The following is a 13,898-nucleotide window of genomic DNA, read 5'->3' as shown; positions in this document are numbered from 1 at the left end:
AAAGAAATTTTAAAATTGATACTACTTTTTTTTTTTTTTTTTTTTTTTTTGGACAGGCAGAGTGGACAGTGAGAGAGAGAGACAGAGAGAGAAAGGTCTTCCTTTTGCCGTTGGTTCACCCTCCAATGGCCGCCGCTGCAGCCGGCGCACCGCGCTGATCCTGGCAGGAGCCAGGAGCCAGGTGCTTTTCCTGGTCTCCCATGGGGTGCAGGGCCCAAGCACCTGGGCCATCCTCCACTGCACTCCCTGGCCATAGCAGAGAGCTGGCCTGGAAGAGGGGCAACCGGGACAGAATCCGGCGCCCCAACCGGGACTAGAACCCGGTGTGCCGGCGCCGCTAGGTGGAGGATTAGCCTATTGAGCCACGGCGCCGGCTTAAAATTGATACTACTTTCAAGAACATCAAAAAATTTCAAATACCAGAAATACTCATAAATCTAATAAAAAACATATACAAGACCTGTAAACAGAAAACTACTAAATTATTTCTGAAAGCAAACTAAAGGGCCAGCGCTGTGGCATAAGTTAAATCCTCCACCTATGGCACCAGCATCCCATACAGGTGCCGCTTCAAGTCCCGGCTGCTCCCCTTCCAATCCAGCTCTCTGCTATGGTCTGGGAAAGCAGTAGAAGATGGCCCAAGTGCTTGGGCCCCTACCTGCGTGAGCAACCTAGAAGAAGCTCCTGGCTCCTGGCTTCGGATCGGCACAGCTCTGGCCGTTGCAGCCATTTGCGAAGTAAACCAGCAGAAGGAAGAATATTCTCTCTCCTTCTCACTGTCTGTAACTCTACCTCTCAAATAAATAAATATTTAAAACAAACAAAAAAAAAGAAAGCAAACTAAACATCTAAAACAATGAAGTGGTAACTCTCTTAATACATGGGAACTGATTACAATATTAAAAAATGCTAGGAATAATGTCACATGCCACTGAGAGAATGTAAATACCAGCAAAAATATGGCCAGTCACTAGCTTCTGAAGGTGAAGAGAAAAGCAGTATTTCTGGAGTGCTTATGGTATACTAGTGTCTGTTTCATGCCAAGAACTTGAAAATATGCTATTTCATTTAACCCTCCTAAGAACCCTATGAAACAAATATTATATTCTTATTCTCTAATGAGGAAACAATGACAGTGGGTGAGAAAGCCAGGAACTGAACCCAAGTCATATAACCACAAAGTCCAAAACGAACTAAAGCTTCATCCAAAGATTTCAAAACAAACAAACATTAAAATCCTAGCTTGACGGCGGCGCCGTGGCTAATTAGGCTAATCCTCTGCCTTGCAGCGCCGGCACACCGGGTTCTAGTCCCGGTGGCCCCTCTTCCAGGCCAGCTCTCTGCTGTGGCCAGGGAGTGCAGTGGAGGATGGCCCAAGTGCTTGGGTCCTGCACCCCATGGGAGACCAGGAGAAGCACCTGGCTCCTGCCTTCGGATCAGGGCGGTGCGCCGGCCGCAGCACACCGTCCACGGCAGCCATTGGAGGGTGAACCAACGGCAAAGGAAGACCTTTCTCTCTGTCTCTCTCTCTCACTGTCCACTCTGCCTGTCAAAAAAATAAATAAATAAAAAAATAAAAAAATCCTGGCTTGAAATCTGCTTTCAGGAAAACAGAGTATAAATACAGTCATGGTTTAATATTTTCTCTCTTTTTTTTTTTTTAAGATTTATTTTATTTCTTTGACAGGCAGAGTTACAGAGAGAGAGAGGCAAAGAAACAGAAAGGTCTCCCATCCACGGGTTCACTCCAAATGGCTTCAATGGCCGGGACTGGGCCAGGCTGAAGTCAGGAGACAGGAGCTTCTTCTGCATCTCCCACATGGGTGGCAGGTACCCAGGAACTTGGGCCATATTCTGGTGCTTTCCCAGGCACATTAGAAGGGAGCTGGATCACAAGTGGATCAGCCAGGACTCATATAGGCATCCATATGAGATGCCAGGCACAGCACTGGCCCTCAAAATTTCTTAAATAACAAATAGCCATCACATGATCCAGCAACTGCATTTTTATCCTACAGAAGTCAAAACCTACATTCACACAAAAACCCATACAGGAATGCTCATAGTGGTTTTATTCATAACCGCAAAAACTTGGACACAACTCAAATATCCACCAATTGGTGAATAATTAAACATACTGTAGAACATCTGTATCTTGGAATTTACTCAGTAATAAAAAGGAACAATTGACACCCACAACATTTTGGATGAATCGCCAGCAAGTTGCAGTAAGTGAAAACAGGAAATTTCATAATGTTAAATAACATTTTATTTATATATAAACTAAAGGAAAAGCTAAAATTACAGGTATAATTGCCTGGGATTAAGGAGGGGCAGAATAAAAATGGTCATGGTTAATACAAAGGTACAACGAAGAATTCCTGTGGGATGGAACTGTTCTCTACCTTCACTGTGTCCACCTCCTGGTTCTAAAATGTACTATAGTCTTCCAAGATGTTTCCACTGGGGGAAACCACATAAAGGGTACACAGGATTTCTTTGCATTGTTTCCTAAAACTGTCTGTGAATTTACAATGGTCTCAAAATTAAAAGTTTGACTAAAAAACAAACAAACAAACAAAAAAAAACACTCTGTCTTAACATGTACCAATTAACACTGAAAGTTTGGGGTGGTGAGGTCAGAAAGAAAAAATTCCAAGACCATGTAGCTATTGGTAGAGGGAAGGCATACTGAATTTATTTTGGGTCTTTCCTCCCTTTTCACAAGAATGTTCCATTTCTGCTTTCTAGCTAAATCTAAATGAATATGTGTATTTAAAAAATCAAAATATTTGCCCTGTAAAGAACTACAGTGAAAAATTTATTAATCGGCCAATTCCCTGAATTTCATTCTTTCACTCATCCAACAAATACATATTTGAGTGGTTACATGTAGAAGGCTTTGAGCTAGCCTCTAGATCCATAACAGTAAATACAGATATAATTCTGAATAAATTCTACAGGGGATGCCCTGGGCATTAAGAGGGTATGTAAGTGGGACTGATTTCTCAGATTTCAGTGTTTGAATGGCTTTCTAGGTACACATACATCAGTGCTGAGGCACAAACAATAAATAGACATCAAACAGACAAGAGGGATCAAAGAGTGTTCTAGGAAGAGGTTCCAGTAAATATACAAAGCTCTTGAAATGGAGTTGAAAGGAAGAGAACAGGAAGGAATTATCAGTCTTCATCTTGCTGGAACTATCACTAAGTCTCTCAGCTCTCATAAAATCATTTTTTTAAAATTCGGGTTCTAGAATACCGTATTTTAAACAGTTTTCATCCTATCTCACTTTTAGTCTCAATTACTGCTGGCTCCACCTCTTCTTCCTGTCTCTTCAACACTAGAGTATATGGGGCTCAGTTCTTAGCTGCCTTCCTTGCTCTGTTCCACAGTGATCTCATTAGTCTTGTGGTTTTATACACTACCTGCATGCCAGTGGCTCCCACATTTATATATGGAGATCAAATCTGTTCTGAACTTCAGATTTGTATATCTAACCAGACACTTGTCCCTGGCCTACAGGCATCTCAGTCACAAACAAAACTGAATTCTGGATGGTCTCACCAAACCCTGTTCCATCCAGACATCCTCATCTCATCCTTCCAGTGGCTCATACCAACACCTAAAGCCAACCTTGATTCTTGGTCTCATAAGGCACATTCAGCAACACCTGTTGGACTAAATTCATACATCCAGAATCCCACTACTTCCTATCACCTCCAGATCTACTCACAACCTGATCTAAACCACCACCATCTTCAGTCTGAATTCCTGCAAGACTCTAACTGGTATTTCCTCAGTTTCACCTTGTTCCCCACATTTTCCTCCCAACATAGCCATCAGTGACATACTTTGGAAAAGGGAGTCTCAGAATTCTCACTTCTCAGGATTCCTCAGTGGCACCTAATTTTACTGGATAAAAGCCTTATCTCTGGGCCTGGCGTTGCGGTGTTCCTGGTTGGGCTACTACCTACAGTGCATGCATCACATATGGGTGCCAGTTTAAGTCCTAGTTGCTCCGCTTCTGATCCAGCTCCATGCTAATGTGTCTGGGAAAGCCACAGAAAATGGCCCCACCCACGTGGGAGACCCCATGAAGCTCCTGGCTCCTGGCTTCAGCCTGGCCCAGCCCTGGCTGTTGTAGCCATTTTGGGGGGCGCACCAACAGATGGAAAACCTCTCTCTCTCTCTCTCTCTCTCCCTCCCTCTCTCTCTAACTCTGCCTTTTAAACAAATAAAATAAATATTCAATAGAAAAAAAGCCAAAAGTCTACTAACGGGTTTCAGTTCCTTACACAATCTGCTCTCCCATTCCCATTACCTCTCCACTCATTTATCCCACTCTATCACACACAGATGTCGTTGTATGTTCCTGCCTTAGGCCTTTGTATCACCTAATGTGCCTGCCTACACTACTCTTACACCAGATATATGCATGGCTATTTCCCTTCCTTCCTTCAGTCTTTTCTGAGAAGTCAGTTTCCCAATAAAATTTTAATTTGCCCAGCTTCTTTAAAAGTTGCAACTTTCTCTATCTCTCCTCTGCTTTACTTGTTCTTGCTTGATAGCACTTATCACCTTATAAAGTACTATATAATTTACTTATCATGCTTTTCATTTATTATCTGTCTCTATCCCACTAGAATATAATCCCCACAAGGACAGAGATTTTTGTCTGTTTTGTTTACTGGTGTACTCTGTGCATCCGGTACAATGCCTGGCACTAAATATTCGGTATAATTTATTTTATTAAACCTCAAAGGACAGGGGGCCCATTGACTAGAGAGTCTAGAGGTAGAACAGCTCTTAGGGATGAGATAGTATAAGGTATGACCACAGCGGTGCATGGGAGAAACAGTGTGGCAATGTAGCTCACGTAAGACATAGGAGTCTAAGCACTAATAAACTAGTGGTATGTCAGCAGGCTTCATGTCCATTTGCAGAAGTCAAGCCAGGTAGACAGAAAGTATAAGCCAACTTCAAATTATAGCAAGGAAATGAGAAATGTATTCTGAAGAGTAATTAAGATCGGAGGGATGGGGCCAGTGCTGTGGCACAGCAGGTTAAGCTGTAGCCTGCAATGCCAGCATCCCCTGGAGGCGCAGGTTCAAGCCTCCACTACTCCATTTCTGACACCCCTCCGTGCCAATATGCCTGAGAAAGCGGCAGAGGATAGCCAAAGTTAGGGTCCTGCACGTGGGAGATCCAGAAGAAGCTCCTGGCTCCTGGCTTCAGCCTGACCCAGCCCCAGCTATTGTGGCCATCTGGGTAATGAACCAGTAAATTAAAGATCTCGCTCTGTCTCTCTCCTTCTCTCTCTGTAACTCTGCCTTTCAAACAAACCAACAACAACAACAAAAGATTGGAAGTTTAACAAATAAAAAAAATTAGTGTTTACCAAATATGCATTAGGGTTCCAAAGAATACACTAGAAAGTGTGGAAAACTCTCTCTGATGCAGAATATTTTTCTAAATGCATAATAAAAAATAAGTTCTGTTAGTACAATTAAATTTTATAAATATATAAATCCTGGTGATACATGTCAATGGAAATGGTCATAATTATAATTTTGCTTCATAGATACAAGTTAATATGAAAATAAAATGTCCTAAGTAAATCATGGGTGATCTATGGCAACAAGATTTGATTACTCCCTCCTTCTACCCCATCCCCCCAACATTGCTAAGAGGAGACAGGTAGACAGAGGTGGAGAGGTGGGCCTGGAAGGTACTTTGCTCAGTAAGTAAGCTTGACCAGAGTTATATGAAGTTAATACAGAAGTAACCATGTGATAACATAAGCAATTACAAGGTCCTTGCTCTAAATACAAATTTCGTTTGAATAAATTACCAGTGCCTACAAGTGGTGAATATGGGAGGTCTACTAGATATCCCTATATTAAAATACAAGGATTCTGGAAACCATAGACTCACACAGACAAATGTGATTATGTGTTGAAAAGGAAGTCAACGAAAGGATTTACTAATCTACCCAAGTATTTGCAAGGTGATAATAGTCATATACTCAATAACAGAAATTCTTTCGATTTGTTGAGAGCATGGGAATGTGCCTGTGTCACATTTTAACATACTTTGACCATACATAGCAATGTGTTTTCTAGTTACATATTTATACCTGATATAACTATATTTATAAGTTATCAGTAAATCACAATCTAAATTTAACCAATCAAATCACATTTTCTGAGTAAAACTGAAGTAAATTTATAATATTCAAGTAAAGATGAATATTACAAAGTATAGATGAATTTCATTAGATTATATTACATAACATTTTTAAATTCACTTATTACAGGGACTTTCCAATTGCCATATCTAATATCCAATTACTTTAAAAGCAAGGACACTACAATCTTTCATTGCACAGACAACTGTTTTCAGGATAATGAAAAAACAACTCTCAATTATTGGATGACCTCTTTCTTCAAGGCACTTCACTAGGAAATTTCAGAAAATCTCCTGTAGTTCTCCAAACAACTCATAACATATTACTAGCCTCACATTAAGGACAAAAAAATTGAGGTTGAGACATTAAATAACTTAAACAGGTTTAACAGCAACTGGTGATCTCAAAGTTTGAACTTTGGCCTGTTTGCAACATTGCCTCTCAAATTCACTCATTCAACAAACACTTAACAAGTGCTTATTATGTACTAGACCCTTTAGAACGTTTTGGGTATACAAAGATGAATTTGCACCACTGAAACCTCACCTCAGAGTCCAACTGAGGAGTTGAATGAGAGTTATACACAATAAAAATCACAGTACAATGCAGTAAGTGGTTTGAAGGAAGTACATATTAAGCACTGTACCTAAGTGAGGATGTTTATTCTGTAAGGCAATAACTAGCATTCAAAGATGGCTTCATCTAAAGAAAAAAAAAATGCTTAGAATATGTTATATCTCATTTAACTCATTGAAACTCTGAAGATGAAACATGAAGGAAGAGTGAAGTCTGCAGATGGAGTATTCGGGTAAGCACATTCTAGAGGAAAAATAAGCCATGTTTGCAAAGTCACAGTTACAGAAGATCCTAAGCAGTTTGGTATAGTTGAAGAGTAAGATGCTTGTGACAAGTGGAACAGAAATGAAAACAAGGCCAGGTCAGGAAGATCTCCCACAGCATTCTGGCCCTTATTCTGTAAGGACCTAGGAGCCTTTCCCAAGAGTTTAATCAGGTGGCTATCTTACAAAGATTCCTTAGTCAAGATTAGAAGAATGGCTGAGGAGGCAGGGATAATCCTTTAGAAGGGTAACACAAATGATCCAGTTAATGCAATTTATAGTCACTTAACTTCAGAATTATATATCTAATTATCTACCTAAACTTTGGATTTCTCACAGACATTGCTAGCTTAAAAGTCCAGAACCAAACTCTTTTCCACCAAACTTGTGTGCTCCCTGCCTAATTTAGTTTCAGTAAACACTACAATCATGCAAGCCTCTAAAACACGCAGTCTGGGTTTTTTTTTTTTTTTTTAAGATTTTATTTATTTATTTGTGAGGTAGAGTTACAGACAGTGAGAGGGAGAGACAGAAAGGTCTTCCATCCACTGGTTTACACCCCAAATAGCCATAATGGCTGGAGAAGGGACAATCTGAAACCAGGAGCCAGGAGCTTCTTCCAGGTCTCCCACGTGGGTACTGGGGTCCAAGCACTTGGGCCATCTTCTACTGCTTTCCCAGGCCATAGCAGAGAGCTAGATCGAAAGAGGAGAAGCCGGGACTCGAACTGAAGGCAACATTGGATGCCAGGGCTACAGGCCACGGGTTAGCCCACTATGGCATAGCACTGGCCCCTGGGTTTTATCCCTGATTTCTTTCTTCCCTAATCCACCAAAATTAATCTAAAATTAATTATTACTAATTATTCTCCAGCTAGATATCAAATCTATTTTTTTCCCATTTCCATTGCCACCATATATCTCAAGCCATAATCACCACTTAAGTGAAATACTGCACTAACTCCCAACTGGACTCCCACACATTTCCTTTAGTATCAGTTGGTTTTCTTAAAGTATTCATTGTAATTCACTAATTTCTTATCTTTTTATCTTAATTTTGTCTCTCCCTCCTATTAGAATGTCTCCCTAAGGTCAGGGACTATGGAAAATTTTCTTTTAAGTTGTTTTATCCCAGCACTCCAGCATCTGGCATCAGCCTGGTCAACAGAAAAATACTCTTAAAAGGCAACACATGCTTATTATGTGTCAGGCACTATTCCAAGTGTTTTACATATAGTAAGTAGCTTAAGCCTCACAAAAGGCTCTGAGACAGGTATTCTTATTATTTCAGTTTTATAAATAGGAACACCAAGAAACAGCTGGTTAACCAATTTACCAAAAGTCACACAAACAAATGGCACAACTAGGAATCAAACCTAGGTCAACTGTAGCCCATCCTCTTGATTATCTAGTATTTCTTAGTAAATGCTCACAAATGTTTGTTGACCAAATAAATGAGATAGAGAATAAAGAAAGGAGGACAGATTTAGAATTCAATGTTATAGACTTGGAATAGAGTTAAACATTCGGAAATCATCACATTGTATAAGAAGCTACCCAGAAAATGCATATGCTTCAGTCTAAGAAAAGCAATTATATCATTTAAAAAACAAGATATGCTCTTCAACCCTAACCATGTAAATCTAAATGTGTAATAAAACCATGTTTAACACAGAACAGAAGGACTAATGAGTCAATAATACCTATGAAAAATTTGGTATCATTAACAATAAATGGACTATCTACCTTTCTTTATGAGAAAGTATTTGGTATCTATATAAATGCCAAACTTGAATTTTGTTAAAATATACAAATGAAGAGATTTTTTACTTGACAAAATGGTTCCAAATTAATTTTAATAAAGAAATTTTGACAATGATAAGAAAATGTCTAAAGAAGAGAGTGAGCACTCTTTACATACCAGATATTAAAATGTATTATGAAGTTATAGAAGTTGAGACACCATCCCCCATACTCTGTAGCTGTTAGAATGGGAGGAGAGGCTTGGGCCCCTGAGCATGTTGTGTAGGAGGTGCAGACCAGGAAGGGGGCAGCCACGGGGCACACCACTGCCCTCGCAACTTCCTGCGTTGTGATCAGAAGCAAATAAATTATTTTTGAACAAAAAAAAAAAAAAAAAAAGTTGAGACACAAGGTATGGTACAAGTGAAAGAGAAGACATAACAATGAAACAGAATAGTAATCTGAATATCAGCAACATGATAAAAATGACTTAAATCAGTGGGTAGGGAGAGATGAAATCATTCGATAAATGCTGAGATTTGCCTTTCAAAAAAGGGTAGATTTTTAATTTGTTCCATACACCAAAGAAAATTATAGGTAAATTATAATGCATAAAATACACATATTTAATTACATATATATGTATTTATATATTATCCTGTAAGTATCACAACCAGAAACTATGAGGGAAAAGACTAATAAATTTGAACACTAAAATAATTTACATTTTTATCTCATGGTTAAAACAGCACTTAAAAAAGAAATAATAAGGGGCTGGTGCTGTGGCGGCTACTCAAAAGACACTAAATACCAATGGACAATAAACATAAATAAGTTCCACATCAATAGACCTCAACTAAATGCAAAGGAAATTAATGACCAATGATCATTTTTTACAATAATATTAGATAGAGTAAAAAATGGGAAATGGGTGCTATCAAACACTGTTAGTAGCAAAGAAAATGAGCACATCCTTTCTGAAGAGCAATTTAGGAATTAGAGTATTTGTGGTTAAATAATCTAACTTTGAATAAAATAGATTCAAGGGATAATCAGGCAAGCATACAAAGAGAGCGCTCTCGCTGCCTATGAAATTTAAGTGGTTAAGCAATCTGATTTTGGGGTATATATGAGTACCAAATGAGTTGAAATAAGGACTGGAAGAGATATTCTCTCTCCCATGTTCACACATCATTATTCACAGAAGCCAAAAAGTAAAAACTACTTAAATATCCATCAACAGATGAACGGACAAAGGAATGTGACAGATATGAGGGTACTTAAAAATGTTCATGGAAAATGTATAATATGAAAAAACTGTATGAACTTCAAAATTTTTGGCACCAAAATAAACTATCTTTTAATACCATTTTCCATGAACTTTTGGAATTACCCACATATATGCAATGAATTAGTCTTTTATAAGGATATCCTATTGATGTGGGAGAAGCAGGGAGTCAGTGAGAGACAAGGAGCTAAGAAGCTTCCAGCAGTCCTCCAACAAATGTGATCTGAGCTCCAGGTGGAGACCCCATGAAACCGTCCCAGATTTCATCACTCACTTGCACCCTACCTCAACTCCACCTTGTCTGTATATTCAATTAGTGCACCACTCCCTACATGATAAAGGGGGCAGCCAGGGTGGAGGTCACTGTCCCCCATGAGGTTGCTAGGCATTCACTTCTAGTGTGTACAATCTCTTTAAATAAGCCATCTTCCCATCAGCTTTGAATTCATCTCTTATGCTGAAACAAGATCCTGGAATAAACACAGTTGGGGACCTGTGCACCCCCACAATATTATCATGTTACAACATGGATGAACCTTGAAGACATTATGCTAAGTAAAATAAGCTAGTCACAAAAACTAAAACACAGCATGATTTCACTAAAATGACGTACCTAAAGTGACCAAAGTTGAAGAAACAGAAAGCAAAATATGTGACAGAGGCAAAAAGGGAGAATTACTTAATGGCTATAGAATTTCAGTTTGGCAAGACAAAAAAGTTCAAGAAATCTGTTGCAGGACAAGATGCATACAAACTTAACACCTCTGTAGACTTAAAAATGGTAAACTTCATTACATGTTTTTACACAATAAAAAAGAATTTTAGAATTGAAAGCAATGTAAATATTTATCAGCAGCAATCACACAATGAAACACAGGTAACCAACAAAAATGTATTGAGGGGTGGGAGTTTAGCCTTAGCAGCTAAGATACCAGTTAAGATGTGTCCCATACTAGAGTACCCAGGTTCAGTGCCCAACTATAGCTTCCTTCTAAGGCAGATCCTGGCAGGTAGTGCTAAGGGCACAATTGTTGGATTCTTGCAAATCAACACGGGAGACCTGAATTGAGTTTCAGGCCCCATTGTGGACATTTGGAAAGTGAAACAATAGGTGGGAGCTCGCTCTCTCTCTCTGCCTCTCAAACAAAATAAAATTTAAATAAGTTTTAGTGATATTGATATTTATCAAGTCATACACACAGCCAACTGTTGAGTTTGAAAAATTTTTGCAAAATTGAGAAAAGAAAGTATGTTACCATTAAAACTTTACATACGTATAGGCAAAGAGAAAGCTATCTATAAACAATGGTATCTCAGAGTAATAGGATTACAGATGACCTTTACTATCTTTCTTATACTTTCCTGGGTCTTTTAAATTTTTTATTTATTTGACAGGCAGAAAAAGAGAGATCTTCCACTCCCTGGTACACATCCCAAATTCCTGTAATAGCCAGAGTTGAGCCAGGCTGAAGCCAGGAGACTGGAACTTAATCTGGGTCTCCCATAAATGTGGCAGAGACGCAACTACCTGAGCCATCACCTGCTGCTGCCCAAGGTGCACATTAGCAGGAAGCTGGAATCAGATGCTGCCTCGCAGGGGCACATTAACAGGAATCTAGAATTAAAAGTAAAGTTGGGACCAAAACCCAGACATTCTGACTGGGTTCAGGCGTCCCAAGTGCTGTCTGTCTGTATCTCTCTCTCCCTCCTTCTCTTTTTAACTTATTTTTATTTATTTCAAAGGCAGAGACACAGAGACAGAGATTTTTCCACTGGTTCACTACCAAAACGGCCATAGCACCTGCAGCTGGGCCAGGTCAACACCAGGAGTCAGAAACTCAGTCTTGGTCTCTCATGCCGGTGAAAGGGATCCAACTACTTATGACATCACCTGTGGCCTTCCAGGGTGTATTTATTACCAAGAAGCTGGACTGGAAGTGATGGAGCCAGAACTGGAACCAGGCATTCTTATATGGGATGCAGGCATCCCAGGCACTGATGTAACTACTGGGGTAACCATCTGCCCCCATCATCATTAATATTTATTGATCTGATGTACACTGGAAAAGCTCATGGCAAAACTAACAAAAAATAACTAAGCATCTATATTAGACTATATTGAAAAATTATCATTGAGAATCTCAACTTCATTAAAAAGCAAAAGACACTGCTTTGCCAGATCCACAAATTCATCTGGCTGAAAGGTATAGTTACATTCCTATATCTGGAATTACACTTCAAAATTTTTCATCTACTTGACACTAAACCATTCATACTTATTAGGTACATATTTAGTGTTTCAGTTTAAAAAATAATAAAAAATATGATTTTAATTCAAACGTGGAAGGCAAAGAGATCAAATGAACACACAAAATATGAATAACAAAGAACTGACTGAATTTAGGGAGAGAATAAAAGAATAAGTAGCATGATCATTAATTTTGTTTAGCCATTCTCTTCCTTACAACAACTTTTAAACAAGGAGCCCTTTGTCGCTGCTCTAACCCAAGGTCTGGCATAGTGCTGAATACAGTGTTAAGTGCTTCAGAAATACTTCCAGTATCATTGAGAGAAACGTGAAATCGTGGAGCAATCTGTTAGAATTTATCTGATAAATTTCTATCAAAATGATGGAACAAAGAGTTCAAGAATGAAAGGTATCAGCTTTGGGGTAGGAAGCACTTTTCTGATAATCCCCTCATCTCTTTTATTCAACGAGATACCCTGGGAACCTCAAAAGCACTTCCAACAGCATACCTATACAGTCAATCTGGCAATCTGAAGGGGGGAAAAGCAGAACCTAATAGGCTATATTAGGAAGTCTTTTTAATGACACCTGTATTAATCAGTATATTATAAAGTTGGCACCCTGATGCACCTTGTTTGATGGCTACATTACTCAAAGAACGGTGAGAGAACAATTCTTAATGATCAATTCTGAGTCTGTGGCTTCCCTCCACCAAAGCCAACTTGGAAATGTTTGCAAAAGTCGGAGCAGTTCGCTCAGAACTTCTGAGTCCATTCATTTCAATCGCAAGGAGGAGAAGCAATGTTTCACTCTTAGGGGCTAAAGTTATTAAAGGCACCCTCCACAAATATACGACTACAGGAGCAATCCAGTAGTAAACAGGGCAAGAGACATTTGGGATTCCAAAACCGAAACCCAAGGGTGCAGAACGGCATTAGGGGCTTAGGAATTATCCTTTCCCATGTCACCCACTCTCTCTTAAAACTCAGTTAAATTCCGTTCACCTTTCTATCCCCACGCCAGAAACTAACCACTTGCCCGACACGCCACTCCTAGACGTCCACACCTGGTGCAGTCGCCGCAAAATCTCCAACTCCCGCCACAGATTTGGGATGTGGCCGCCCTTAGCGGAAGTGACGTTCAAGGGATGACCTTAAAGTCGGAGAGTTCAAATACCTACAATCTAAGACTCCTAGGGTGTCCCGATAAAACTCTTCTAGCCACTCTTCTGTCCCTTCTCTCCTCTGTTGGGGTAGTGTAAAGGACTAACTACAATCTGGAGACAATTCGTCTCCAGCACCGACTCCAAGTCTTTCAAAACTTTGTTCCTTCTCATTGGCCAAGGGCTGCACGGGTACCTAGCAAGGAACTGCAATTCCCGTCAGGCCGCTCGGGATGTAAGTTGAGAAAAGGGTACGGGTGAAGCAAAGCATCTTGGGAACTGTAGTCGGCTTAGGGCTGAAAAGAGCAGTCACCCCGCCCTCGACCACTGAGGCTGGGGAAACCAGGTGTTCAGTTTGGAACCCGTTACAGCAAAGGGGAGGAGCCAAGCCATTAGGCAGCATGCCTCACTTGTCCTCACATGGAG

The 13,898-nt window shown here is 39.8% G+C and overlaps 1 protein-coding gene across 9 annotated transcripts in view; it reads right to left on the bottom strand.

The window, feature by feature from the left end:
• The window catches only part of ZRANB3 (zinc finger RANBP2-type containing 3), a 294,900-nt gene extending 281,210 nt beyond the window's left edge, over positions 1 to 13,690 (bottom strand). For 2 of the 9 annotated variants that reach the window (XM_070070994.2, XM_089329275.1), the window contains exon 1: positions 13,377 to 13,690. The gene's annotated coding sequence lies outside the window, so the exon portion shown is untranslated. Of the gene's footprint in view, positions 1 to 13,314 lie in introns of all 9 variants that reach the window. The other 7 variants (XM_070070993.2, XM_089329278.1, XM_089329273.1 and 4 more) reach the window with 6 other exon arrangements.
• Between the last annotated feature and the right edge of the window lie 208 nt (positions 13,691 to 13,898).

The sequence above is a fragment of the Oryctolagus cuniculus genome, chromosome 3 (genome assembly GCF_051225735.1).
Source record: "Oryctolagus cuniculus isolate XC-2025 breed Fujian yellow rabbit chromosome 3, ASM5122573v1, whole genome shotgun sequence".
Taxonomy (NCBI): Eukaryota; Metazoa; Chordata; class Mammalia; order Lagomorpha; family Leporidae; genus Oryctolagus; species Oryctolagus cuniculus.
Note: the sequence above shows the minus strand (reverse complement) of the source record. Positions and strands in the feature narration are given on the sequence as shown.